Source organism: Silene latifolia, chromosome 2 (assembly GCF_048544455.1).
Source record: "Silene latifolia isolate original U9 population chromosome 2, ASM4854445v1, whole genome shotgun sequence".
In the NCBI taxonomy this organism is placed as follows: domain Eukaryota; kingdom Viridiplantae; phylum Streptophyta; class Magnoliopsida; order Caryophyllales; family Caryophyllaceae; genus Silene; species Silene latifolia.
Window position 1 is genome coordinate 71760499 of NC_133527.1, and position 26324 is coordinate 71786822.

Genomic DNA, 26324 nt, shown 5'->3' on the forward strand with positions numbered 1-26324 from the left:
GCGGTGAAATACGATAATTTTAATTGACACGGTCGATGAACTCGATAAAATGATAATGCATGTTTTAGTTATGGCGATTTAGCGATGCATGCGACATATAAATAAAATGCAAAGCATAAATTAAATCCTAGTATGGCCTTCCTCAAAAAGAAAATCCAATTAACTATTACATATTCGGAAACCAACTCCATTGGTCCCTTGAACTTCGGTTGTGGCACGCATCTCGAGGTAACACTGTCTTTATGTATCGCCATCTTGAAGAAATCCGTCTTTGGGAACTCCGAAATGAATAAAATTACATAATTTCCTATTATACATTTATAACTATAATAAAATAAATCTACTAAATTACAAGACGGTGATACGAGATCACAATAAAATTACAACCGAATCGATATTCCCATACATTTCGGGTAATACCAATTAAAAACTAAGCCCATACTAAGTAAAAATTACATAATTCAAAAATTACATAAAATAAAATTATGACAATCATAAAGAAAATGCAGCATTATAATATGTATGAACATGCTCAATTTTATGCTAAATCGCCTTTAAGGAGCCAATATCGTATATTACACGGTTTTTACGGATATGCGTGATTCATCGTTTTATAATCACAAAAATTACATAAATTCATATTTATGCACAAGTTAATTACCCTAACCAACTTAGGACTCAAAATTATTCTCCACTAACTATTTGACCATAATTATCTTATATTTCTAAAATTGTTCATTAATGGACCTAAAATTATAATAAAAATGCTATAAACTTCAAATAAATCACAAAAATTTCAAATAAATTTGAAATTTGAAATTTAAACTCTTGAACATTCTGGAAAAATACCATGACACTCATAATGTTCAAAAACTTAGGTTAAAAATTTCGAAAGTTATCGGGAAAAACAATGTTGCGGTTTATCGGATTTATCAATAAAAATCATAAAAACATGAGAAAAATTATATTCATCAACTTTTCAATTTTAGATATGAAAAAGATAATAAAATGCAACATGTGACGTTTTTCCTTAGTCATGAAGTATGTTTTAGCAATTTTTCACTAATTAAGTCACTATTTATGCTATTTTTCATCAAAAATCCATAAATCATGCATGAAGACTTCATTATAGCCTATTATTTTACACACATCTTGTAAAATGGCATGTGACAACATACTAAATTTCTATGACCATATTCGAAATATTTCTCATATTAACCTATTTTTCATATAAATCCGTGTTTTATCATGAAAAATCCATTTTTCGAGCATAAGAACTCATAAAATTATGAAAATTTCCAGATCATCTAAAAATAATATATGTGAAAAAATATCCAAAAACCACTTGAAAATTCGAAGTTTTGCTAATTTTCCTCCAAAAATGACATTTTTATCATAAAAATCACATTTTAATGCCAATTTTATATAAAATGAACAATAAAATCCATAAATTAACCAAAATATCCTAAATACATTTTAGGATCAGAAACTTTAACATGCATAAATTATTTTCGTGATATATCATAATATCACAAATTTACAAGTTTTGTTTGTTAATCATATAACTCGGAAAAACAATAACCGATTTGCATGCAAACAACCTTGTGCTCATGATACCGCTTGTTAGAAATCTATATCTCATTATACAACATATTCTTATATGTTTCAAATTTATTTAGTCATAAAATAAATTCTAGATCTTATGCATGCAAACTAAAATAAATAAGTGAAGAAATCATTTTCTCACCATATGAATTTCGGTCAAATGGGCACCAACAAGATCTCCTTCTTGTTAGTTCTTGAGCTTTTCATATTGGATAAACATACATGACCTCAAAATAGAAGCCCTCCAATTAGTTGCACCCAAGACTATCCCTCAAACCCACAAACTAATATGTACTAGATATTTATATTGTGGTTTACCTTAAAATTGATTACTAATACTCATATATTACATTAATAATTTTAGTAATCTTTCATGAACAATTTGGATTAAAATCTCATCTTTTTGATGAAGATTAAAGAGAAAGAAGAGAGAAAAGTACATGAACTTTTGCATGTGTTGTATGAATGAATGATAAGTAAATTAAGAGAAATAAAATTCTCCATCAACCCTCACAAAACCGGTTGGAGGGCTTAGTAAGACCAATGCATGGTCTTTACTTTTTACTTTTGTCTTTTTAAGAAAATAGATGTGTAAGAGTAGGTGTAAGCCTAGTTGTAGGTAGGCATCATCATGCCATTTTATTAAATAAAATAAAACAACCAAAACCCACTAACTCCTTCCATATTTCAGTCCATATATACATAAAATGGACTACCATTTTATTTTGTCAATTTGTCATTTGTTACACAATATGTCACATGTAGTATGATACATGTTACTAATTAATTAAATGCATATTTATCACATAAATATCATTTTATAAATTAATTAAATTACATTCAACAAATTGACTAGTGATACTTGATCACATAAATAAAATGGGTCATATAATTATAATTCACAACATCTTGTAATTATAATCAACCATTCATTCTTATCTTTATTGTTTCTCAAACAATAAACAATTTTAGTAATAAAGCATTTTATTTACTAAAATAAATCTTATTCAATCCCATTACAATAAGATGTCAATATTCTCTCTCACAAATTGAAGTGTTCAATTTTAAGGAATTAATTAATCTGTATCAGTATACAATTAATTAACCTTTTCAATTAAGGGAATCGTCCTTTAGGTGTGACCTCAAGGGATCAACTGATCACCACCGTCGCACGAGAGTAATGTCAAACTCTAGCCAGCCAATCATTACCGATATGTGTGGACCAGTTGACTATATATGTAATGTATCATCCCTTCCGTATTCTTGTAATGAGATTTAATAATGATATTTAAATCATGTGATCGCACCATTGTTGAGGACACATTTCCCAATAATTTGAGCACATTTAGTCCCCGAATTTACCTCGTTCCTATGCTTTATAGTGCATAATTGGGTGATTTACTTTCTTTAGTTTCCCATTTTGCGTATTCTTTGAAGATTTGTCCCCCTTGGTAGGAAAGGAGAGCTAACCTTGCATTTACATGGCAAAATGGAGCTAAATTGAACGCATCTAATGACCAAGCATCAAAGAGAAGACATTACTAGATGGCCTATGTAGATAATGAAGTATATTGGGCAATGACCAAAGGATCCTTGCATCATCAACAAGATCCCCTCGGATTGTTGAGGAACGAAGAGAAAAGAAGCTGTCGGACCCAGGATCCGAGCGGATTGCCACCAATTCGGGCGTCTTCCTTCACCACCATCCGAGCGTCCTCCAGTTAAGACGCTCGTCTTCAAGCCAAAGGATCCAAACGTCTCCTCTATGATCCGCTCGGATCACAGGACAGAACCCACCGTGCCAAGACTTAAGCCACTCGGGACGAGCATATCCATACGGGACCAACAAAATGGAAATGCTCATTTCCTTGGAGAGGAGCATTTCCTTAACTTTTCTTAAGCGTCTTAATAGTCAATTAAGCCCTTAGTAACCCTAATTTTTGTACTTAATCTTTAGTATAAATACCCCTTTGTACTACCTAGATTATCATCAAGTTGTAATCAATTAGTAAGCAATCTTAATGCTCTCTTAATACTTTCTTAATCAAGTTCTAATCATTCCTTAATCTCTTAATCAACTTCTAATCTAGTCTTAATACAAATCTCAATAATTAATCTTTCCTTATTTTCTTTATTGTTCTTCATTTATTTTAGGTAATTTGAAGATTATTTGGAGCATTGACAACCTTCCATAAATCATCAAGTACTTCTATTATTCTTTGATTTATTATTTGGAATCATCTTCATAGGTATAATTCTCTCTTAAACTTGTTTAATTATTGTTAATTATTTTCATTTATTCATCATGTTCTGCCTTGCTAGTATGATTGACAACCTTGTAAGCATGTTAAACTTGATAATGAGTGAGTAGTTTCCTTAACTAGGGTTAATGGGGAATTAGGAGAAATCAACATGGGGATTGATTCATGCTTAATCTAATATGTTTTTATAATTAATTTGCTTGCTTGTTGTGATTTCAACTTATGCACATGTTATGGTTGATGAAATGTGAGCCTATGAACCCTTGTATTTTTTTACCCATAACCTATCTTTTCAATGAGACTTGTAAGCTTATACACCAACTCGAGTCTCATTAGACCATGCATATAATTGGATAGGAAGGACTAAGTCAACTTGTAGGTGTTATACAATCTAATCGATTCGGCTCCGGGACACAAACCTTCTTAGGGATTGTAAGCTTATACACCAACTCGATCCCTCACAACAATAAGTGCTTGCATCTAGTAGAGAACATGTTTGTATGATCAACTCCCATGAATCCCCTATGAACCCATGACACCCTAGTGCTTTTAATTAATTGTTTACATCTCATTTTAATCACCTTGCTTGTTTTTATTACATTGCTTTTATATTGTTAATTAGTTTAGTTGATCTCCTATCTCAACCCAAATTGTGACACCCTAAGACCCAACCATTTGCAATTGAAAATCCTACATCAATACCCGTCCCTTGGGATCCGACCTTTACTTACCTCTTTACTAAGAGTAGTTTGTGAAGTTATACATATTGTTTTGGTTAGTAAGCTTCTGACGACGAGTTTTAACCGACACCAAAAATGGTGCCATTGTCGGGGACGGTGTTAACATGATTTGATTTTCATTTATTGTTTTTAGTTGTGTCTTTCTTTACCTTGGGGAAGTCAATCTCCTCAAGGTTGTTCTAATTATTTTCGAGTTGTTTGATATTTAGCATGTCTAGGAGATCACAAGGTAACTTGTTACCCATTGATTTCGAAATTGAAAGAACTTTGACCAATAATAGAAGACTTCCTAGGGGTACTTTGAGAGGTATTGGAGAAATTGTGAACATTCAACCAAATAACATTGAGTTTACCAACCCTTTTGCAAGAGAAGGAGAGGATAACCCAATACAAAACCCGCCACAAAATCAACCCACAATGCCTAAATTCTCATCACATTCCGTACCAACCGAGGAGAACCTACCAAATGGTACTACTATACCACAACATTTAACCGGCAATTTCATTGCCAAATCCGCATTCATACAATTAGTTGAGAGAAGTCAATTTGGAGGGATGCCTAGTGAAGACCCTCACTCACATATAGAGACTTTTTGTGACTATTGTGATGCGATTTCTCAAACTGGAGTTACACAAGACCAAATCCGATGGGTCTTATTTCCTTTTTCTTTGATTGGTACCGCGAAACAATGGTTGAAAAGCCTAGACAAGGCTACTCTTGGTATTGATTCTTGGAAGAAATTGGCACTTGCTTTCTACAAGAAATTCTATCCCCTGGAAAAGAGTAACATGTTGAGAGCCCAAATCACCGGGTTCAAACAAAGGGATGATGTAATACCCGTCCTTTTAGGGACCCGTTGACTGACGTTGACCGACCTTAGTGACATATCTTAGTCTTTGGGAATCCTTACGAGCGTTAGCTGGGGAAGTGGCAAGCTTTGAGTGAGTGGTGCTCGATCTAGTCGAGGTTACTCGATCGAGTAACTTGAGTACTCGATTGAGTAAGGGTCACTCGATCGAGTAAGTTGGTTACTCGATCGAGTAGCGTCTTTACAGCGAGGGTTTATAATCGTGTTTTGATAGAATCGCAAATCATTTCCGCCTCCTTCCTCCAAACCTAGATGTCACCTTCTCTCATTCTCTCCACCATAACCTCTTCCCTTGGAGCCTTTGAGGATTCTTGTGCCTTGGGGATAGATTGCTTGAGTAGGGTAGCGGTCTGGACGCCGGTATTCTATGCGTAGGTATGTCATCATCGTTATCATTGTCGTGGTTGTTTCTTGTAGGGTTTTAGTGATAGTAATAGGTGTTTGTACTGTTTGTATAGGTGTATTGCTTGCTTGGTTGATGTCATGTGGTTAAACGAGGAATCGCTGCGATTGGCTAAAGGTAGGTTCGCCTACTTAGTACCGTTGGTTGTCTAGTGTGTCTTTTGATGTGAGTCGGTTGATGTTGTGTCGGTGTGATTGATAGATTGTGATAATCGGTGGGTGTTATGTTATCTCGGTTGACGTGTTTGTGATTGTTGCATAGCTGTCTATGATATTCGGGGCGCGTCCCTGGCTGAGTGAAGTCACTTGCGGGAGTGGCTTCACGCCATTGATTCGTCCTTTGTGGAACCCGCCACAGGAGGGAATGTGCACATTAATAGTCATGGGTTTATCGCTCGGTAAGATGAGCGGGGATTTGGTGGGTACGGCTGCTGTCCCCCACTGGCAAGGCTAGTCCAGTGGACAGTCGATGACGGTGATTGGTTGGAGTAGTTATGGCTTGCGTGTATGATTGGTTGCGTCTTTATTATGTTTGTTGTGGTTGTTGTGTCTTTCCTCAGTTACTGACGTTGTGTGGTTGTTTCTTGTCTATTTATGTTGTGTCTGCCGTGATCCGTTATGGTGAGCAGTCGGTCTTACAAATTACGTCAAAGATAGTTCACATAAGGATGTTTAGTTGTATCTTTTGTATCAGTAGTTTTGGTTTAATCCCTTGTAATAAGTTATAACAGTTCTTTTATCGACTTTTGATTATTGCTTTCCTCGGGCAACCGAGATGGTAACGTCTTTATATACTAGGGAAGGTCTTGTTAAGGCTCCTTGGTATATGTGGGTGCTACAAAGTGGTATGAGAGCCGTAAGATAAGACCCACATGCTGTATAGACACGGCCCTCCTGACTGACTTGGGGATTGAGATCGACGTTAGGCATATTTAGTCTTTGTGGATTTCACACAAAGGAAGAGGTTTGTGGCTTTGCAGAGCCATAAAATGAGACCCACCCGCTGTATAGACACAACCCTTCTGACTGACTTGGGGATTGAGACCGACGTTAGGCATATTTTTGAGACCTTGGGGATGACTGGGTTGTATCACCTCCGTAAGAAATCCTGTGCCTTTTTTACTCTTGAGTTCATGAGCTCGTTTAAATACGAGGTGGTGGAACAAATTGTGGAGTTCTGCCTCATGAACACCAGCTTTATCTTGACCATGGACCTATTTGCTTCTCACCTTGGCTTTGCTAAACCCGCCAAGGGAGCTCTTGTGGACATACTACCGGAGTGTGGGGTTAGTAGTCTTATGCCTTATCTTATTGGGAAACCAGCTCCTACTTCAAGTAACATGTTGATTAATGATGTTCAACATGTCACTTTGAAGATCTTCCTTCGTGCTTTGACAAGTCTTCTTTACGAGAGAAATGATATGAGTAAGTTGAACTCACATGAGTTGATGTTGTTGATGGCGTACCTTAACCCTGAGCGGTCTCAGAGAGTGACCTTTAGTGCCCCTGCCTTGGAGTGTGCCAGTTAAGCGCTCATGGCTTCTTCCGACACCCGCTTCCTGAGTTGTGGGGCCATTGCCACTCGGTTGGCAGAGATACTGACATCCTTTGAGGCCTCCTTGGCCTATACTCCTTTGACCACCATAGTGCCTACCTTGGACCGCGACTATTTCCTCGACCAGAAATGGTTGAGAACCTTGGGGCATGGTAGTTTGGCATGGAGGGTATGGGGTATGAGTTGGATGCGGATACCAGCCCCAAAGCACCTCCCAGTAACAAAGCCTTTACCCACGACAGTGGTATTTGTCGACTCTAACGAGGATGAGGATAGGGAGAGGCGTCCTACGAGGCAGACGTACCTCATTGACACAGAGATTCTTCAAGTTATGCTTGAGCCAAGGAAATGGGAGAATGTGGGAGCAGAGGAGAAATGACCTAGAGTGGGGAGGGGGCCACGTCGAGTGCGGGAGAGGATGGCTGAGACTCAGTCGGAGCAGCCAGCGCCACCATAGTATCAGTTCCCTGGTTACCCTCCTTTTTATAGCCCGGAGATGCGTGAGAGCTACCTTCCCGAGAGAGTGTCTTCTACTTTGACACTCCGGAACCTACATGAGATGAATTATGTTTAGGGTATAGGGACCACGGGACCTCAGCCAGTTTGGTGGAGGGGAGTCGGGGATAGCAGTGGGGTTTTCCACTCTTTTGGTGTGGACATGTCGACTTGGGGAGAGCCTCAGTCGTACCCCTACGGAGGTTTGACCCCTTGGTATGTGAGAGCAAATGCTGGAACCGGTGGTGATGCGGGTCTTGGTGCGTCAGGAGCAGGCACTTCGGGTGGCGTGGTGATGAGGATGCAGTGATGGATGAACAACAACAGGAGTGATGATACTCCATTTCCTTCTTTTATGTTTGTAGTTTATGATGGATATTACTTTGTTTTGGTTGATACTTTTTTGAACTTGGTTTGTATCGGTGGCAATAAGGCCGTACTTGCGTATTTATGAACTTGTTTTACAGGATTTGTGGGTCCGGTTAGCATCCCGACTCGTATTTATGTGATTGTATATCTTATGCTTGAGGTTCCAGGCAAATTTTAACTTGTGGCAACTCGATCGAGTTCCCCTCACTCGATCGAGTAGCTGCAGGTGTGTCATCTAAAGAGTATTCTGATATTGGGCTACTCGATCGAGTAGCTGATGAACTCGATCGAGTAGAGCCAGCTCGATCGAGTGCCTGACCAACTCGATCGAGTGTCACTGTTACAGGCACATTTCGAGGTTTAAATTGTTTGAATGCTCATTTTTTTGGATGTTTCTATATTAGTCATGGTTGTTGGTGTTTAGTAACGTGTTGTAGCTTTGTCGTTGGTCATGTATTGGCTTGTGGTTGAGTTATGAGTAAAGCTTTATGCAATATAGGTGCGTCGGAACGATAGGACATGTTGTTGCAGGAACTTAGTGTACAAGTGATGTTGTTTAAGTTCATATTTGTATATATATATATATATATATATATATATATATATATATATATATATATATATATATATATATATATATATATATATATATATATATATCTTGTGAGTCGTGGTTACGTAATGTCAAGAGTGTGTTGTTTCTGCCAGGAGTTGAGTGTGGGTTTTGATCATTTTCCACAGTTTTAAGGGTTATTTGCGTCACTTAGTAAAGGTATGCGGTCAAATTCGATGAATCGAATATTATGTTTATAATGTTCTCACTTGTTCACTATGTTTGTATAATATATAATTATTGGTTGCTGCTAGATTGTCACAATGTATATATCCGTGATGTAGTACGTAATTTCAATGGTTTACATTTGTATGAGTTGTAATCACGTAATGTCCGTTAGTAAGTAGTGTTCATGTGAATCAATATTGTTTTGGTGGTTTATGAGTAATGTCAGAATAGTGTTGTTTGTGTCGGCCTGAGGGACAGGGAAGTCGTTTGATGGTGAACTTCGGGGACGAAGGTCCTTTTAAGAGGAGAAGAGTAATGTCGCAAAAGAAAAATAATGTAATTATAACAATTCTTCGGTCTTTTGTGGTATTTTGAAGTATGTGAATAATTGCTTGAATAGTCTCATATGTGTGTTTTATAGTTTCATATGTATGTTTTGGTTGCTTTATGGTGGTTGTAATGGATTTGAGTAAGGATTTATAACAATTGTCGAAAGATATAGGATTATGTATACTTTATTTCGGTAGTTAATAGATATGATGACTTAAGATGTTAATGATTTTAGCGGAATTGTATTGTAAGGTCAGAGTAATCGAGTATAATGAAACATGTATTGTGGTGAACTTGTGACAAACCTGTTGGGTTGTGTGTTTTGTAACTGGCAATTGTTAACCGGTGATGAATAAAAGTATAGTCTCGTAGTTGTGTTGATGCATGTCTGAGTAATTCGATGTAGCAGTATACGTGATAGTTGAGTTGATCGTATCGGTGCATGGTATGCGTTCAATAATTCAAAAAGGAAGTTAGTACTTCGTTGAGGTCTGAACGTGTGACGTGTGTTAGGTGATTGACGATGATGATATTTGATAGACATACACAGTGGGATAATATTTCTAAATAGTTTTGTTGACCTGTGTCGGGTATACAGTGGTGTCGACCTTTGATTCCTTGTCGTGTGGTTCGGGGGAGGATGAGTCAAACATCGGGGACGAAGTTCTTTTTAAGGGGGGAAGACTGTAATACCCGTCCTTTTAGGGACCCATTGACTGACGTTGACCAACCTTAGTGACATGTCTTAGTCTTTGGGAAGCCTTACGAGCGTTGGCTGGGGAAGTGGCAAGCTTTGAGTGAGTGGTGCTCGATCTAGTCGAGGCTAATCGATCGAGTAACTTGAGTACTCGATCGAGTAAGTTGGTTACTTGATCGAGTAGCGTGTTTACAGCGAGGGTTTATAATCGTGTTTTGATAGAATCGCAAATCATTTCCGCCTCCTTCCTCAAAACCTAGATGTCTCCTTCTCTCATTCCCTACACCATAACCTCTTCCCTTGGAGCCTTTGAGGATGCTTGTGCCTTGGGGATAGATTGCTTGAGTCAGGTAGCTGTCTGGACGCCGGTATTCTATGCGTAGGTATGCCATCATCGTTATCGTTGTCGTTGTTGTTTCTTGTAGGGTTGTAGTGATAGTAATAGGTGTTTGTACTGTTTGTATAGGTGTATTGCTTGTTTGGTTGATGTCATGTGATTGAACGAGGAATCGCTGTGATTGGCTAAAGGTAGGTTCGCCTACTCACTACTGTATGTTGTCTAGTGTGTCTTTTGATGTGAGTCGGTTGATGTTGTGTCGGTGTGATTGATAAATTGTGATAATTGGTGGGTGTTGTGTTGTCTCGGTTGACGTGTTTGTGATTGTTGCATAGCTGTCTGTGATATTCGGGGCGCGTCCCTGGCTGAGTAGAGTCACTTGCGAGAGTGGCTTCACGCCCTTGATTCGCTCTCTGTGGAACCCGCCACAGGAGGGGATGTGCACATTAAATGTCATGGGTTTATTGCTCGGTATGATGAGCGGGGATTTGGTGGGTACGGCTGCGGTCCCCCACTGGCAGGGCTGGTCTACTGGACAGTCGGTGACGGTGATTGGTTGGAGTAGTTGTGGCTTGCGTGTGTGATTGGTTGCGTCGTTAGTATGTTGGTTGTGGTTGTTGTGTCTGTCCTCAGTTACTGACCTTGTGTGGTTGTTTCTTGTCTGTTTCTGTTGTGTCTGCCGTGATCCCTTATGGTGAGCAGTCGGTCTTACATGTGATGTCTTGGAAGTTAGCTGGAGTCTTCGCAGGGATGGGTCTTTCACAAGTTACGTCAAAGATAGTTCATATAAGGATGTTGAGTTGTATCTTTTGTATCAGTAGTTTTGATTTAATCACTTGTAATAAATTATAACAGTTCTTTTATCGACTTTTGATGATTACTTTCCTTGGGCAACCGAGATGGTAACGCCTTTATATGCTAGAGAAGGTCTTGTTAAGGCTCCTTGGTATATGGGGCTGTTACAGATGAGGAATCTTTTTACGAAGCATGGGAGAGATTCAAGGACACTTGTCGTTCTTGTCCACACCATGGACTTAGCGAGTGGTTCCTTGTACAACAATTTTGGAATGGTCTATATGAGGACTAACAAAACATTCTTAATATGAGATCCAATGGTATGTTTACCGAAGTTGATGACAATCAAACATGGAACAAAATTGAAGAAATGGCGGTCCATAACTCACAATATAGTAGAGCTCGGAAGGCTTCTAGAGGAGGAAAGCATGAGGTGGATTTCATTACTCAATTGGGTGCTCAACTAAGTGCTCACATTGACACCATTAATTTGATGTTTGAGAAGGCCATGGTTAAACTTGAAGAGGCCTCCAAATCACCCAAGCAACATGTTAATGCTATGGTGGCATCATCATCAATTCCAAGTGGAGTATGTGAGAGTTGTGGAACTTTGGGACATGACCAAAGTGAATGTAGGGGAACAACTGAACAAGTGAATGCTTTCCAAGCATACAAAAGTGGCACCCCTTATTCCAACTATTACAATGAGAATACCAAATTCCATCAGAATCTTTCATACAAAAGACAAAATTTTCAAAATTGTCAACCAACATACACCCCACCTCCATTGAGAAATCAAGCTCAAAGACCCTTTTACCAAAGCCAAGTTTATCAAAATCGACCCTCTTACAATCAATCCAATGACCATGGCTTTGATGTTAAAAAAGCGGTCCTCGAAATGCAAAAGAATTAACAAGAATTTTTCACTCAAATGCAAAAATATAGCCAAGCAAAAGATATCACCATCATGTCTCAATTAGCATCTTCTAGCTCTCAAAGACAAAAGGGGTAATTACTGTTGGAGCTTGTGTCCTCCACAAATTAGTGTGATAACATTTGAAATCTCTTACAGGATCACAAGGGTATACTTCGTATATTTAATCAGTTGATTAACGTTTACCTAATAACGGTTGACTTGCTAGAAAGTTTGACGTTATTATCATACAGATGGCGGTGATCAACTGGTCCTTAAAGGTCACACCTATAGGATGTGTTTGAGAAATGTGGTTATAGAAATATAATCACATTGATGCCCAAAATGACTAAAAAGTTAGTCGATGTGTTGATGAGATAATTATTTAATGAAAATTAAATAATATTAGTTGAGACGAATTAACTGACAATTCGTAAATTAAATATAATAAGTTATATTTAATTAAATATATATATAATGTTAGCTTGGACGAATTAATCTGTTAATTCGTAATTAAATATAATCAGTTGTATTTAATATCACCAAGATGAATGTGTCGTAGTGGTAATAGTGAGGGTACACATACCAAGAGGTCATGGGTTCGATCCTCACTAGATGACAATTCAACACATATTATATATTTTTGGAAAGACCAAAAATAAGGAGCTGATAGTCCTTATTTCGGTCTGATGGCCGAAAATTAGGAAAGTATTATTCTTTCCTAATTAACTCGATAATTCGGTCAATATAAAAAGAAAGGGAGAGAATTATTTCTACCCTAATGCTTTTTCTTGACCCTGCCTCCTCTCTCTCATCAGAAAAAACACAAAAACAACTAAATTTTACAGAAAATTTTAGATCGATTTCAAGCATAATCAAGGGGCATATCTCATATCGTCTTGGGTGCAACTAATAGGCGAATATCAATTTTGATATTGTTCTTTGGCCAATTTTTCTAGGACCGAAGGTTAATTCTAAATCCTTTATACTTTGTTTATGTATTTTGTTTATGACCATTGATCATCATTGTTAAATTCGTTATAATCCCTCTAGTTTAATTAAGGGAAATATACAGATGATTTCCCACAAGTGGTATCAGAGCACTAGGCCACGTTTTTTAATCTTGATGATTTTCATAAATTTGTATGTGAACAATGAGGATTTTCAAAATTTTTTAGGGTTTCGAATTTTTTTTGGTTCGACAAATTTTTTTTTGTGCCGAATTTGTTTTTTTTTTTCCTGCCGTTTTTTTTTCTTTTAGTTTGATGATATTTTTCCATTCTATTTTTCATATTATAGTTTATAATCAGTTAAAATTATCATATGAAGAATTGGTAGTTTTTGATTTAATGCAGATTAAGTTAAAATTAAATGGGATCGTCATGTTTATGATAAAAAGATCGTTTTTGCTATATAGTTTTTGGCATATAAATTAATCATGTATATTATTTCATATGCTAATCATGTTCTAATAGCAAAGGTAAACAATTTAGTCATCAAATTTTGTTTTAGGGCATATTGCCGCAAAAGAAAAAAAAAAGGAAGGACGGTTCTAGGGTTTGGCGTAGAGAAAAAAAAAATTTGTTTTTTTTTGGTAAACCGAGAAAGAGAGAAAAAAAAAGGAAAGTTTTGTTTTCTTGTTTTTTTTTCCATATTGCCGAGAAAAAAAAAATATGGTAAGTTTTTTGTTTTTCCTAAATTGCCAAATAAAAAAAAAAGGGAAGGCTGTTTTTTTTTCGGCCGTATAGGAGCTGAAATAATAAAAAAAGAAAAAAATTTGGTTGTTTATTTTCAGCCGAGACCAATTTTAATTGGTTTTTGTTTTTTTTTTATTTTGGCCAATTAGATATTGGGAATCGGTTCACAATTTAAAGATACCGAGTTATTTTAAAGCGGTTTAAAATTTAGACGGATAGAATTCATATTACAAGTTTAATATGGATTAAGTATGAAATTAATGTGATTAAATTGCGGAATTGTCACTTAGTTTAATTTAAATAGGTGGTTTGGAAAAATTAATCAACATAATTAATGTATTGTGTTATGTATGTTTAATTTATTTTAGTTGATGCTTTTAATTTTGTTGAATGAATCGAATGAATGAATTTTATTTACGTATTTATTTTTGCAATCGGTTGTAATTTGTAATACTTAGTGTGGCCTTAGTCAAATTATGTTTTCGTAATGAAGGAAACATGATTTCTTATGTAATTATTAGATCTCGAATCTCCTTTATTTTAGTTTTGGGTTTTTGAAATTAGAATGTAATTAATAGGTCAATTATGTAATTTTATTTATTGTAATTTAAAAGAAGACTAAAGATGGAGATTGAAGCTCACTCCCGCTACATGGATCAAGATGGAACATCAAGACAAGCTTCTCGGGTCCAAGGATGGATTCCAAACTTGTATTTATTGTTCATTTTGATAGGATAGGCCACACTAGGACTTTTACTGTTTTTACGTTTTTTCATTTTTATTACTTTTCATTCACATGTTAGTTTATGCATCATATTACGCCTAATACCAAACCACCTACTACTAAAATGCATGAAAATTGACTCATATAGGTTGTATGTTAGTTTTCATGGACATGCAGATGTCACAGTCTTTAAGCCATCACCTTAGTTTAATCATTCTCGCATGCTAGATTATAGTTCACTTAATATGAATTAAAATAAAGTTGATGGGATCTTCCTCTAAAACGGAAATTGAGATTAGTCTTTATAAGGGCAAACATCTATGAATCCCTTCTTCGTCGGTAGGCCTAATATGACCCCTTCTACGTTGGGTAAGTAGTTGTGTTGACTTAGTTTACCTCAACATCATAGTCCGAAGAGTTTCTCGTGATTATGATGGACTATAGATAGAATTTACAGAAATTTATCGACCAAGAGTTCTAACGGTAGAATTAGCTAAAAGGTTAGCTTATCAATTTACAGAGAATTGAGTCTTGGGGTCATTTATATAATTCTTGAGGGAGGTCAATTGTATAAATGTTTTGAGTCTTCGCGTTATGACATTAGCTCATTAGACTTAAAATTAAAACGATGCACATGCTTATTATTTTATTCTTCTTTCGCAGTGTAGAACACGTTTATTATCGATAATACTGTTACAACAAATGGCTGGAAATAACGCAATCCCAATGCCTAGTGCCACTAGATCGTTCGTCCTGGCTAAAAATGTTCATGGACCAAATGAATCAGTCCACTGGACTGAAGAATGATGGGTCCAATTTTGCGGACTGGGAGGCGGCACTACGGAATGCTGCCACTGCTGACGGTAAGCTTAGGTATTTAACTGAGCCAATACCGGTCAACCCAGGCCCAAATGCAGGAGTCAACGAGTCACTCGCTTATAGTGATTTCGTTATGGAAGCGGGTGCGATAAAGAACGTACTCATCTTTGCAATGAAAACAAATTTGCAGAGACGCTTCATTGCCCAAGGTTCAAACTGAAGCAAAAGGAGCCACGCCTAAACCATGCTTCCACCCGATTTTGATCCTTCACGCAAAACGAGGTTCAAACTCCAAAAATCCGTCTAAAAAGGCACGGTAATTTTTGTCATGTCTCATTTCTTTAATGAATTTGGAGACTTTTTGGCTAGGGACTTTTATTTAAATAAGGATCCGAACTAAGATAAAGTCACGAGACAAAACCGGGTAACGGGTTTATCGGTTTTCAACAATCGACCTTAGTTCGCTTCCAAATGGTCCTATTCTTTCTAGTTAAATAAATCAAGACAATCCTAGGCTAAATAAGAGTTGGTTGGTCGTCCAAGAGAGTCCAAGAGGGTTGTTTTATCATTTTCAAATGAAGATCAAATGTCGCTTTCAAGGAAGGTCCACATGTCGCTTTCACTCTTGCATATGTGTAAGGCTTGTGTAAGGGCTTTTGTTTGACTCTATGATGGCTACTCCAAGGCTCTATTTCGGCTGGTATGAGGACTATTTGAAGCTTCCAAGGAGTCCAAATAATCAAGGAAGGCAAGGAACAAAACCGGTGGCCCCTTTTTGCACGTTTTGCAACATCAAGGACAAAGGTCGCTTTCAAGCTTCCCAATTTGTCCAAGACAATCCCTTGAGCTTTTCTTACATGTTCTAACCCTTATACACCTTGGTGGCCGGACCCTTGAAGCCCCCAAAAGGGTTTTCCTCTATGTTTACATCATCCTTGTCTTACTAGTTTATTTTCCTTGTTTTTAGCTTTTGATTTTTAGCTTGTGTAAGGCTTTAGGGCCACTTTTGAAACCGGTTTCCTAAGGGTCTTTTAGACCGTTAGATTACTAGGTTAGATGGATGGATAGGATTGTTTTGCTTAGCCTATAAAAACAAGGCATTCCTTAGTGTAAAAATCAGATTTGATGAATGAAGAAAACACAAGTTAGAAACATTGATTTCTACTAAACCTCTTTTGCTTAGTGCTTAGAGTCGGGTATTTTTCTTTGCTGTGTGCTTGAAAATTATCCTTTTTAGTCTTAAACTAGTGGCTGTGTGCTTGGGTTAATTCATATCCTAATCACGCCTTTACTCTATTCGATTGTAGAGTTCAGGATTTCCGTGGTGCCAGACAGTTCTGTCGACTGTTCGATTGCAGTCTTCAGAGTTTCTGCTCTGTTTTTAGTCATTTTTATCACGATTAAACAGTTTAAAACACTATCCAAATCGTGTCCTTTTTAACCAAATCCCGAGTCTTGAAGGTTTTACTTCAAATTGGTATCAGAGCTTTAGGTTTAACACAATTCCATTGTTGTGTTAGTCTTGGGTTGGTAATCTTTCTTGTGAGTTCAATATAAACCTCAACCACATTCAAAAATACAAAAATATCCATGAGTGAAATGAGTGAAGAGAGATTGAGTGGTCTTGAACAAAAGTTCAATCGGCTAACAACAAATGTCGATTTGATCTTGCAATCCATGACCACAATGATGGCAAACGTCCCTACACTACCAAGAGGAGGAGTAAGGCCACCACCACAACCACCACCGGGCAGAGGTAGATGCAGTGGGTTCATAGGGAGAAGAAGAGAACACGAGGTTGTTCAAGGTGTCAATGAAGGTGAGCCCAACTCGGATTCGGAGGATTCTATGGCCAAAGCTTTCCAACAAGAGCACACCAAGGATTTGAAGGTAATAATTCCTGATTTTTATGGTAGCTTAAACCCCAATGATTGGTTACATTGGTTTGAGACCATGGAAAAAATCTTTGAGTTTAAAGATTATTCGGATAGAAAATCTTTCAAAGTTGCAATCTTGAAGCTCAAAGGCCATGCTTTTCTTTGTTATGAGAACTTAAAATTTCAAAGGAGAAGAGATAGTAAGGAACCTATTAAGTCTTGGTCTAAGTTGAAGGAGAAGCTTATGAGAAAGTTTGTGCCTAGAAACTACACCCGAAACATGTCTACCACCACAAAATGGTCGTCCAAAATAGTCCTTCATAAACCCCGACCCAAAACCGAAATGAATGAGCCTATCACAGCAAAATTTCCCTCCAAAAGAGTCCCCCACAGTGTTCAAACCGTGACCAAGGTTTTCAAACCAAACCCTCAAAACAAAACCACAACTCTTGACAAAGGTAAGGAAACCGAAACCTCACAAAAAAAGGTCACTACCCTCAAAAAATGTTGTCAATGTCAAGGCTTTGGTCACTTTACTAAAGAATGTCCAACAAAGGAAGGCCTTAACGCATTTGAGTTAGTACATTAGGGTGATGATGAGATCTTTGTGTTTGATAAGGATGTGGAAGAAATGGGTCATGAGGGAACGGGTGATGATTTGGCGGAAACGGGCATGGGTCTTGGCTTGGTTACTTGGAAAGCATCTACTAATCACATTGAGGTGCTAAATCAAGAGGTGAGTGGTATGGAGAACTTCCATGTTTTCCCTAGCAAAGATATGTCCAAAGAGCAAGAGGAACCATTTCCTACCAAAGTTCAAGGATTGACCAAACTCTATGAAGATGTTCCACCAAGTAACCCCATAGAGTTGATGACCGAGGTCCCTAAACCTCGTTTGGGCAGCCGTGATATATACAACTCCGATGGCAAGGTAGGAGAATGCCCACTTAAACAAAGCAAGCTCAAATGGAATGATTCCAAGGGACGAGTTAAAGGGAAACCGTTCATCCATGATCAAACCGAGAAGGACAATGGGACTTGGGAGAAAACGTCCAAGAGTCCTATGCAAACCAAAGTATTTGATCCCGGAGATCCCGTGTGGATACATTTCAGCAAAGGAAGGGTTGTCAAGCGAGAAGAAGAATGGTCCATGGCAAGTGGAAGAGGTCCTTTCAAGCTCACCGACATTGTTTTCATGTTAGAGTTCTCTACAAGAATTAAACAGTCCTCTCGACCGTCTTATTCGCCCTTGTCCGTCGAAAATCTCAGTCCTTGTTTCACAAACAGACAGTCCGTTGCACTGTCCAGTTTTCAGTCCTTGTCCAAAAACCCGAGTCCTAGTTCAATTGGGTTGATTCTTTTGGGCATCCGTGTCATCTTTAATGTTGAGGACTTAATTCAATACTATGAGAAGGTCAAGGATGGTGATGTCGAGGACTTGAGGACAAGTCCTTTTTAAGAGGGAGAGTTTGAAGCAAAAGGAGCCACGCCTACACCATGCTTCCACCCGATTTTGATCCTTCACGCAAAACGAGGTCCAAACTCCAAAAATCCGTATAAAAAGGCACGGTAATTTTTGTCATGTCTCATTTCTTTAATGAATTTAGAGACTTTTTGGCTAGGGACTTTTATTTAAATAAGGATCCGAACTAAGATAAAGTCACGAGACAAAACCGGGTAACGGGTTTATCGGTTTTCAACAATCGACTTTAGTTCGCTTCCAAATGGTCCTATTCTTTCTAGTTAAATAAATGAAGACAATCCTAGGCTAAATAAGAGTTGGTTGGTCGTCCAAGAGAGTCCAAGAGGGCTGTTTTATCATTTTCAAATGAAGATCAAATGTCGCTTTCGAGGAAGGTCCACATGTCGCTTTCCCTCTTACATATGTGTAAGTCTTGTGTAAGGGCTTTTGTTTGACTCTATGATGGCTACTCCAAGGCTCTATTTCGGCTGGTATGAGGACTATTTGAAGCTTCCAAGGAGTCAAAATAATCAAGGAAGGCAAGGAACAAAACCGGTGTCCCCTTTTTGCACGGTTTGCAACATCAAGGACAAAGGTCGCTTTCAAGCTTCCCAATTTGTCCAAGACAATCCCTTGAGCTTTTCTTACATGTTCTAACCCTTATACACCTTGGTGGCCGGACCCTTGAAGCCTCCAAAAGGGTTTTCCTCTATGTTTACATCATCCTTGTCTTACTAGTTTATTTTCCTAGTTTTTAGCTTTTGATTTTTAGCTTGTGTAAGAACTTGTGTAAGGCTTTAGGGCCACTTTTGAAACCGGTTTCCTAGGGGTCTTTTGGACCGTTAGATTACTAGGTTAGATGGATGGATAGGATTGTTTTGCTTAGCCTATAAAAGCAAGGCATTCCTTAGTGTAAAAATAGGATTTGATGAAAGAAGAAAACACAAGGTAGAAACATTGATTTCTACTAAACCTCTTTTGCTTAGTGCTTAGAGTCGGGTATTTTTCTTTGCTGTGTGCTTGAAAATTATCCTTTTTAGTCTTAAACTAGTGGCTGTGTGCTTGGGTTAATTCATATCCTAATCACGCCTTTACTCTATTCGATTGTAGAGTTCAGGATTTCCGTGGTGCCAGACAGTTCTGTCGACTGTTCGATTGCAGTCCTCAGAGTTTCTGCTCTGTTTTTAGTCCTTTTTATCACGATTAAACAGTTTAAAACACTGTCCAAATCGTGTCCTTTTTAACCAAATCCCGAGTCTTGAAGGTTTTACTTCAAATTGGTATCAGAGCTTTAGGTTTAACACAATTCCATTGTTGTGTTAGTCTTGGGTTGGTAATCTTTCTTGTGAGGTCAATATAAACCTCAACCACATTCAAAAACACAAAAATATCCATGAGTGAAATGAGTGAAGAGAGATTGAGTGGTCTTGAAAAAAAGTTCAATCGGCTAACAACAAATCTCGATTTGATCTTGCAATCCATGACCACAATGATGGCAAACGTCCCTACACTACCAAGAGGAGGAGTAAGGCCACCACCACAACCACCACCGGGCAGAGGTAGATGCCGTGGGTTCATAGGGAGAAGAAGAGAACACGAGGTTGTTCAAGGTGTCAATGAAGGTGAGCCTAACTCGGATTCGCAGGATTCTATGGCCAAAGCTTTCCAATAAGAGCACACCAAGGATTTGAAGGTAATAATTCCTGATTTTTATGGTAGCTTAAACCCCAATGATTGGTTAGATTGGTTTGAGACCATGGAAAAAATCTTTGAGTTTAAAGATTATTTGGATAGAAAATCTTTCAAAGTTGCAATCTTGAAGCTCAAAGGCCATGCTTTTCTTTGTTATGAGAACTTAAAATTTCAAAGGAGAAGAGATGGTAAGGAACCTATTAAGTCTTGGTCTAAGTTGAAGGAGAAGCTTATGAGAAAGTTTGTGCCTAGAAACTACACCCGAAACATGTCTAACACCACAAAATGGTCGTCCAAAATAGTCCTTCATAAACCCCGACCCAAAACCGAAATGAATGAGCCTATCACCACAAAATTGCCCTCCAAAACAGTCCCCCACAGTGTTCAAACCGTGACCAAGGTTTTCAAACCAAACCCTCAAAACAAAACCACAACTCTTGACAAAGGTAAGGAAACCGAAACCTCACAAAAAAAGGTCACTACCCTCAAAAAATGTTGTCAATGTCAAGGCTTTGGTCACTTTACTAAAGAATGTCCAACAAAGGAAGGCCTTAACACATTTGAGTTAGTGCATTGGGGTGATGATGAGATCCTTGTGTTTGATAAGGATGTGGAAGAAATGGGTCATGAGGGAACGGGTAATGATTTGGCGGAAACGGGCATGGGTCTTGGCTTGGTTACTTGGAAAGCATCTACAAATCACATTGAGGTGCTAAATCAAGAGGTGAGTGGTATGGAGAACGTCCATGTTTTCCCTACCAAAGATATGTCCAAAGAGCAAGAGGAACCATTTCCTACCAAAGTTCAAGGATTGACCAAACTCTATGAAGATGTTCCACCAAGTACCACCATGGAGTTGATGACCGAGGTCCCTAAACCTCGTTTGGGCAGCCGTGATATATACAACTCCGATGGCAAGGTAGGAGAATGCCCACTTAAACAAAGCAAGCTCAAATGGAATGATTCCAAGGGACGAGTTAAAGGGAAACCGTTCATCCATGATCAAACCGAGAACGACAATGGGACTTGGGAGAAAAGGTCCAAGAGTCCTATGCAAACCAAAGTATTTGATCCCGGAGATCCCGTGTGGATACATTTCAGTAAAGGAAGGGTTGTCAATCGAGAAGAAGAATGGTCCATGGCAAGTGGAAGAGGTCCTTTCAAGCTCACCGACATTGTTTTCATGTTAGAGTTATCTGCAAGAATTAAACAGTCCTCTCGACCGTCTGATTCGCCCTTGTCCGTCAAAAATCTCAGTCCTTGTTTCAGAAACAGACAGTCCGTTGCACTGTCCAGGTTCCAGTCCTTGTCCAAAAACCCGAGTCCTAGTTCAATTGGGTTGATTCTTTTGGGCATCCGTGTCATCTTTAATGTTGAGGACTTAATTCAATACTATGAGAAGGTCAAGGATGGTGATGTCGAGGACTTGAGGACAAGTCCTTTTTAAGAGGGAGAGTTTGAAGCAAAAGGAGCCACGCCTAAACCATGCTTCCACCCGATTTTGATCCTTCATGCAAAACGAGGTCCAAACTCCAAAAATCCGTCTAAAAAGGCACGGTAATTTTTGTCATGTCTCATTTCTTTAATGAATTTGGAGACTTTTTGGCTAGGGACTTTTATTTAAATAAGGATCCTAACTAAGATAAAGTCACGAGACAAAACCGGGTAACGGGTTTATCGGTTTTCAACAATCGACCTTAGTTCGCTTCCAAATGGTCCTATTCTTTCTAGTTAAATAAATCAAGACAATCCTAGGCTAAATAATAGTTGGTTGGTCATCCAAGAGAGTCCAAGAGGGCTGTTTTATCATTTTCAAATGAAGATCAAATGTCGCTTTCGAGGAAGGTCCACATGTCGCGTTCACTCTTACATATGTGTAAGGCTTGTGTAAGGGCTTTTGTTTGACTCTATGATGGCTACTCCAAGGCTCTATTTCGGCTGGTATGAGGACTATTTGAAGCTTCCAAGGAGTCCAAATAATCAAGGAAGGCAAGGAACAAAACCGGTGGCCCCTTTTTGCACGGTTTGCAACATCAAGGACAAAGGTCGCTTTCAAGCTTCCCAATTTGTCCAAGACAATCCCTTGAGCTTTTCTTACATGTTCTAACCCTTATACACCTTGGTGGCCGGACCCTTGAAGCCTCCAAAAGGGTTTTCCTCTATGTTTACATCATCCTTGTCTTACTAGTTTATTTTCCTAGTTTTTAGCTTTTGATTTTTAGCTTGTGTAAGAACTTGTGTAAGGCTTTAGGGCCACTTTTGAAACCGGTTTCCTAGGGGTCTTTTGGACCGTTAGATTACTAGGTTAGATGGATTGATAGGATTGTTTTGCTTAGCCTATAAAAGCAAGGCATTCCTTAGTGTAAAAATCAGATTTGATGAAAGAAGAAAACACAAGTTAGAAACATTGATTTCTACTAAAACTCTTTTGCTTAGTGCTTAGAGTCGGGTATTTTTCTTTGCTGTGTGCTTGAAAATTATCCTTTTTAGTCTTAAACTAGTGGCTGTGTGCTTGGGTTAATTCATATCCTAATCACGTCTTTACTCTATTCGATTGTAGAGTTCAGGATTTCCGTGGTGCCAGACAGTTCTGTCGACTGTTCGATTGCAGTCCTCAGAGTTTCTGCTCTGTTTTTAGTCCTTTTTATCACGATTAAACAGTTTAAAACACTGTCCAAATTGTGTCCTTTTTAACCAAATCCCGAGTCTTGAAGGTTTTACTTCAAATTGGTATCAGAGCTTTAGGTTTAACACAATTCCATTGTTGTGTTAGTCTTGGGTTGGTAATCTTTCTTGTGAGTTCAATATAAACCTCAACCACATTCAAAAACACAAAAATATCCATGAGTGAAATGAGTGAAGAGAGATTGAGTGGTCTTGAACAAAAGTTCAGTCGGCTAACAACAAATCTCGATTTGATCTTGCAATCCATGACCACAATGATGGCAAACGTCCCTACACTACCAAGAGGAGGAGTAAGGCCACCACCACAACCACCACCGGGCAGAGGTAGATGCCGTGGGTTCATAGGGAGAAGAAGAGAACATGAGGTTGTTCAAGGTGTCAATGAAGGTGAGCCTAACTCGGATTCGCAGGATTCTATGGCCAAAGCTTTCCAACAAGAGCACACCAAGGATTTGAAGGTAATAATTCCTGATTTTTATGGTAGCTTAAACCCCAATGATTATCTATATTGGTTTGAGACCATGGAAAAAATCTTTGAGTTTAAAGATTATTCGGATAGAAAATCTTTCAAAGTTGCAATCTTGAAGCTCAAAGGCCATGCTTTTCTTTGTTATGAGAACATAAAATTTCAAAGGAGAAGAGATGGTAAGGAACCTATTAAGTCTTGGTCTAAGTTGAAGGAGAAGCTTATGAGAAAGTTTGTGCCTAGAAACTACACCCGAAACATGTCTAACACCACAAAATGGTCGTCCAAAATAGTCCTTCATAAACCCCGACCCAAAACCGAAATGAATGAGCCTATCATCACAAAATTGCCCTCCAAAACAGTCCCCCACAATGTTCAAACCGTGACCAAGGTTTTCAAACCAAACCCTCAAAACAAAACCACAACTCTTGACAAAGGTAAGGAAACCGAAACATCACAAAAAAATGTCACTACCCTCAAAAAATGTTGTCAATGTCAAGGCTTTGGTCACTTTACTAAAGAATGTCCAACAAAGGAAGGCCTTAACACATTTGAGTTAGTGCATTGGGGTGATGATGAGATCCTTGTGTTTGATAAGGATGTGGAAGAAATGGGTCATGAGGGAACGGGTGATGATTTGGCGGAAACGGGCATGGGTCTTGGCTTGGTTACTTGGAAAGCATCTACAAATCACATTGAGGTGCTAAATCAAGAGGTGAGTGGTATGGAGAACGTCCATGTTTTCCCTACCAAAGATATGTCCAAAGAGCAAGAGGAACCATTTCCTACCAAAGTTCAAGGATTGACCAAACTCTATGAAGATGTTCCACCAAGTACCACCATGGAGTTGATGACCGAGGTCCCTAAACCTCGTTTGGGCAGCCGTGATATATACAACTCCGATGGCAAGGTAGGAGAATGCCCACTTAAACAAAGCAAGCTCAAATGGAATGATTCCAAGGGACGAGTTAAAGGGAAACCGTTCATCCATGATCAAACCGAGAAGGACAATGGGACTTGGGAGAAAAGGTCCAAGAGTCCTATGCAAACCAAAGTATTTGATCCCGGAGATCCCGTGTGGATACATTTCAGCAAAGGAAGGGTTGTCAATCGAGAAGAAGAATGGTCCATGGCAAGTGGAAGAGGTCCTTTCAAGCTCACCGACATTGTTTTCATGTTAGAGTTCTCTGCAAGAATTAAATAGTCCTCTCGACCGTCTGATTCGCCCTTGTCCGTCCAAAATCTCAGTCCTTGTTTCACAAACAGACAGTCCGTTGCACTGTCCAGTTTCCAGTCCTTGTCCAAAAACCCGAGTCCTAGTTCAATTGGGTTGATTCTTTTGGGCATCCGTGTCATCTTTAATGTTGAGGACTTAATTCAATACTATGAGAAGGTCAAGGATGGTGATGTCGAGGACTTGAGGACAAGTCCTTTTTAAGAGGGAGAGTTTGAAGCAAAAGGAGCCACGCCTAAACCATGCTTCCACCCGATTTTGATCCTTCATGCAAAACGAGGTCCAAACTCCAAAAATCCGTCTAAAAAGGCACGGTAATTTTTGTCATGTCTCATTTCTTTAATGAATTTGGAGACTTTTTGGCTAGGGACTTTTATTTAAATAAGGATCCGAACTAAGATAAAGTCACGAGACAAAACCGGGTAACGGGTTTATCGGTTTTCAACAATCGACCTTAGTTCGCTTCCAAATGATCCTATTCTTTCTATTTAAATAAATCAAGACAATCCTAGGCTAAATAATAGTTGGTTGGTCATCCAAGAGAGTCCAAGAGGGCTGTTTTATTATTTTCAAATGAAGATCAAATGTCGCTTTCGAGGAAGGTCCACATGTCGCTTTCACTCTTACATATGTGTAAGGCTTGTGTAAGGGCTTTTGTTTGACTCTATTATGGCTACTCCAAGGCTCTATTTCGGCTGGTATGAGGACTATTTGAAGCTTCCAAGGAGTCCAAATAATCAAGGAAGGCAAGGAACAAAACCGGTGGCCCCTTTTTGCACGGTTTGCAACATCAAGGACAAAGGTCGCTTTCAAGCTTCCCAATTTGTCCAAGACAATCCCTTGAGCTTTTCTTACATGTTCTAACCCTTATACACCTTGGTGGCCGGACCCCTGAAGCCTCCAAAAGGGTTTTCCTCTATGTTTACATCATCCTTGTCTTACTAGTTTATTTTCCTAGTTTTTAGCTTTTGATTTTTAGCTTGTGTAAGAACTTGTGTAAGGCTTTAGGGCCACTTTTGAAACCGGTTTCCTAGGGGTCTTTTGGACCGTTAGATTACTAGGTTAGATGGATGGATAGGATTGTTTTGCTTAGGCTATAAAAGCAAGGCATTCCTTAGTGTAAAAATCATATTTGATGAATGAAGAAAACACAAGTTAGAAACATTGATTTCTACTAAACCTCTTTTGCTTAGTGCTTAGAGTCGGGTATTTTTCTTTGCTGTGTGCTTGAAAATTATCCTTTTTAGTCTTAAACTAGTGGTTGTGTGCTTGGGTTAATTCATATCCTAATCACGCCTTTACTCTATTCGATTGTAGAGTTCAGGATTTCCGTGGTGCCAGACAGTTCTGTCGACTGTTCGATTGCAGTCCTCAGAGTTTCTGCTCTGTTTTTAGTCATTTTTATCACGATTAAACAGTTTAAAACACTGTCCAAATCGTGTCCTTTTTAACCAAATCCCGAGTCTTGAAGGTTTTACTTCAAATTGGTATCAGAGCTTTAGGTTTAACACAATTCCAT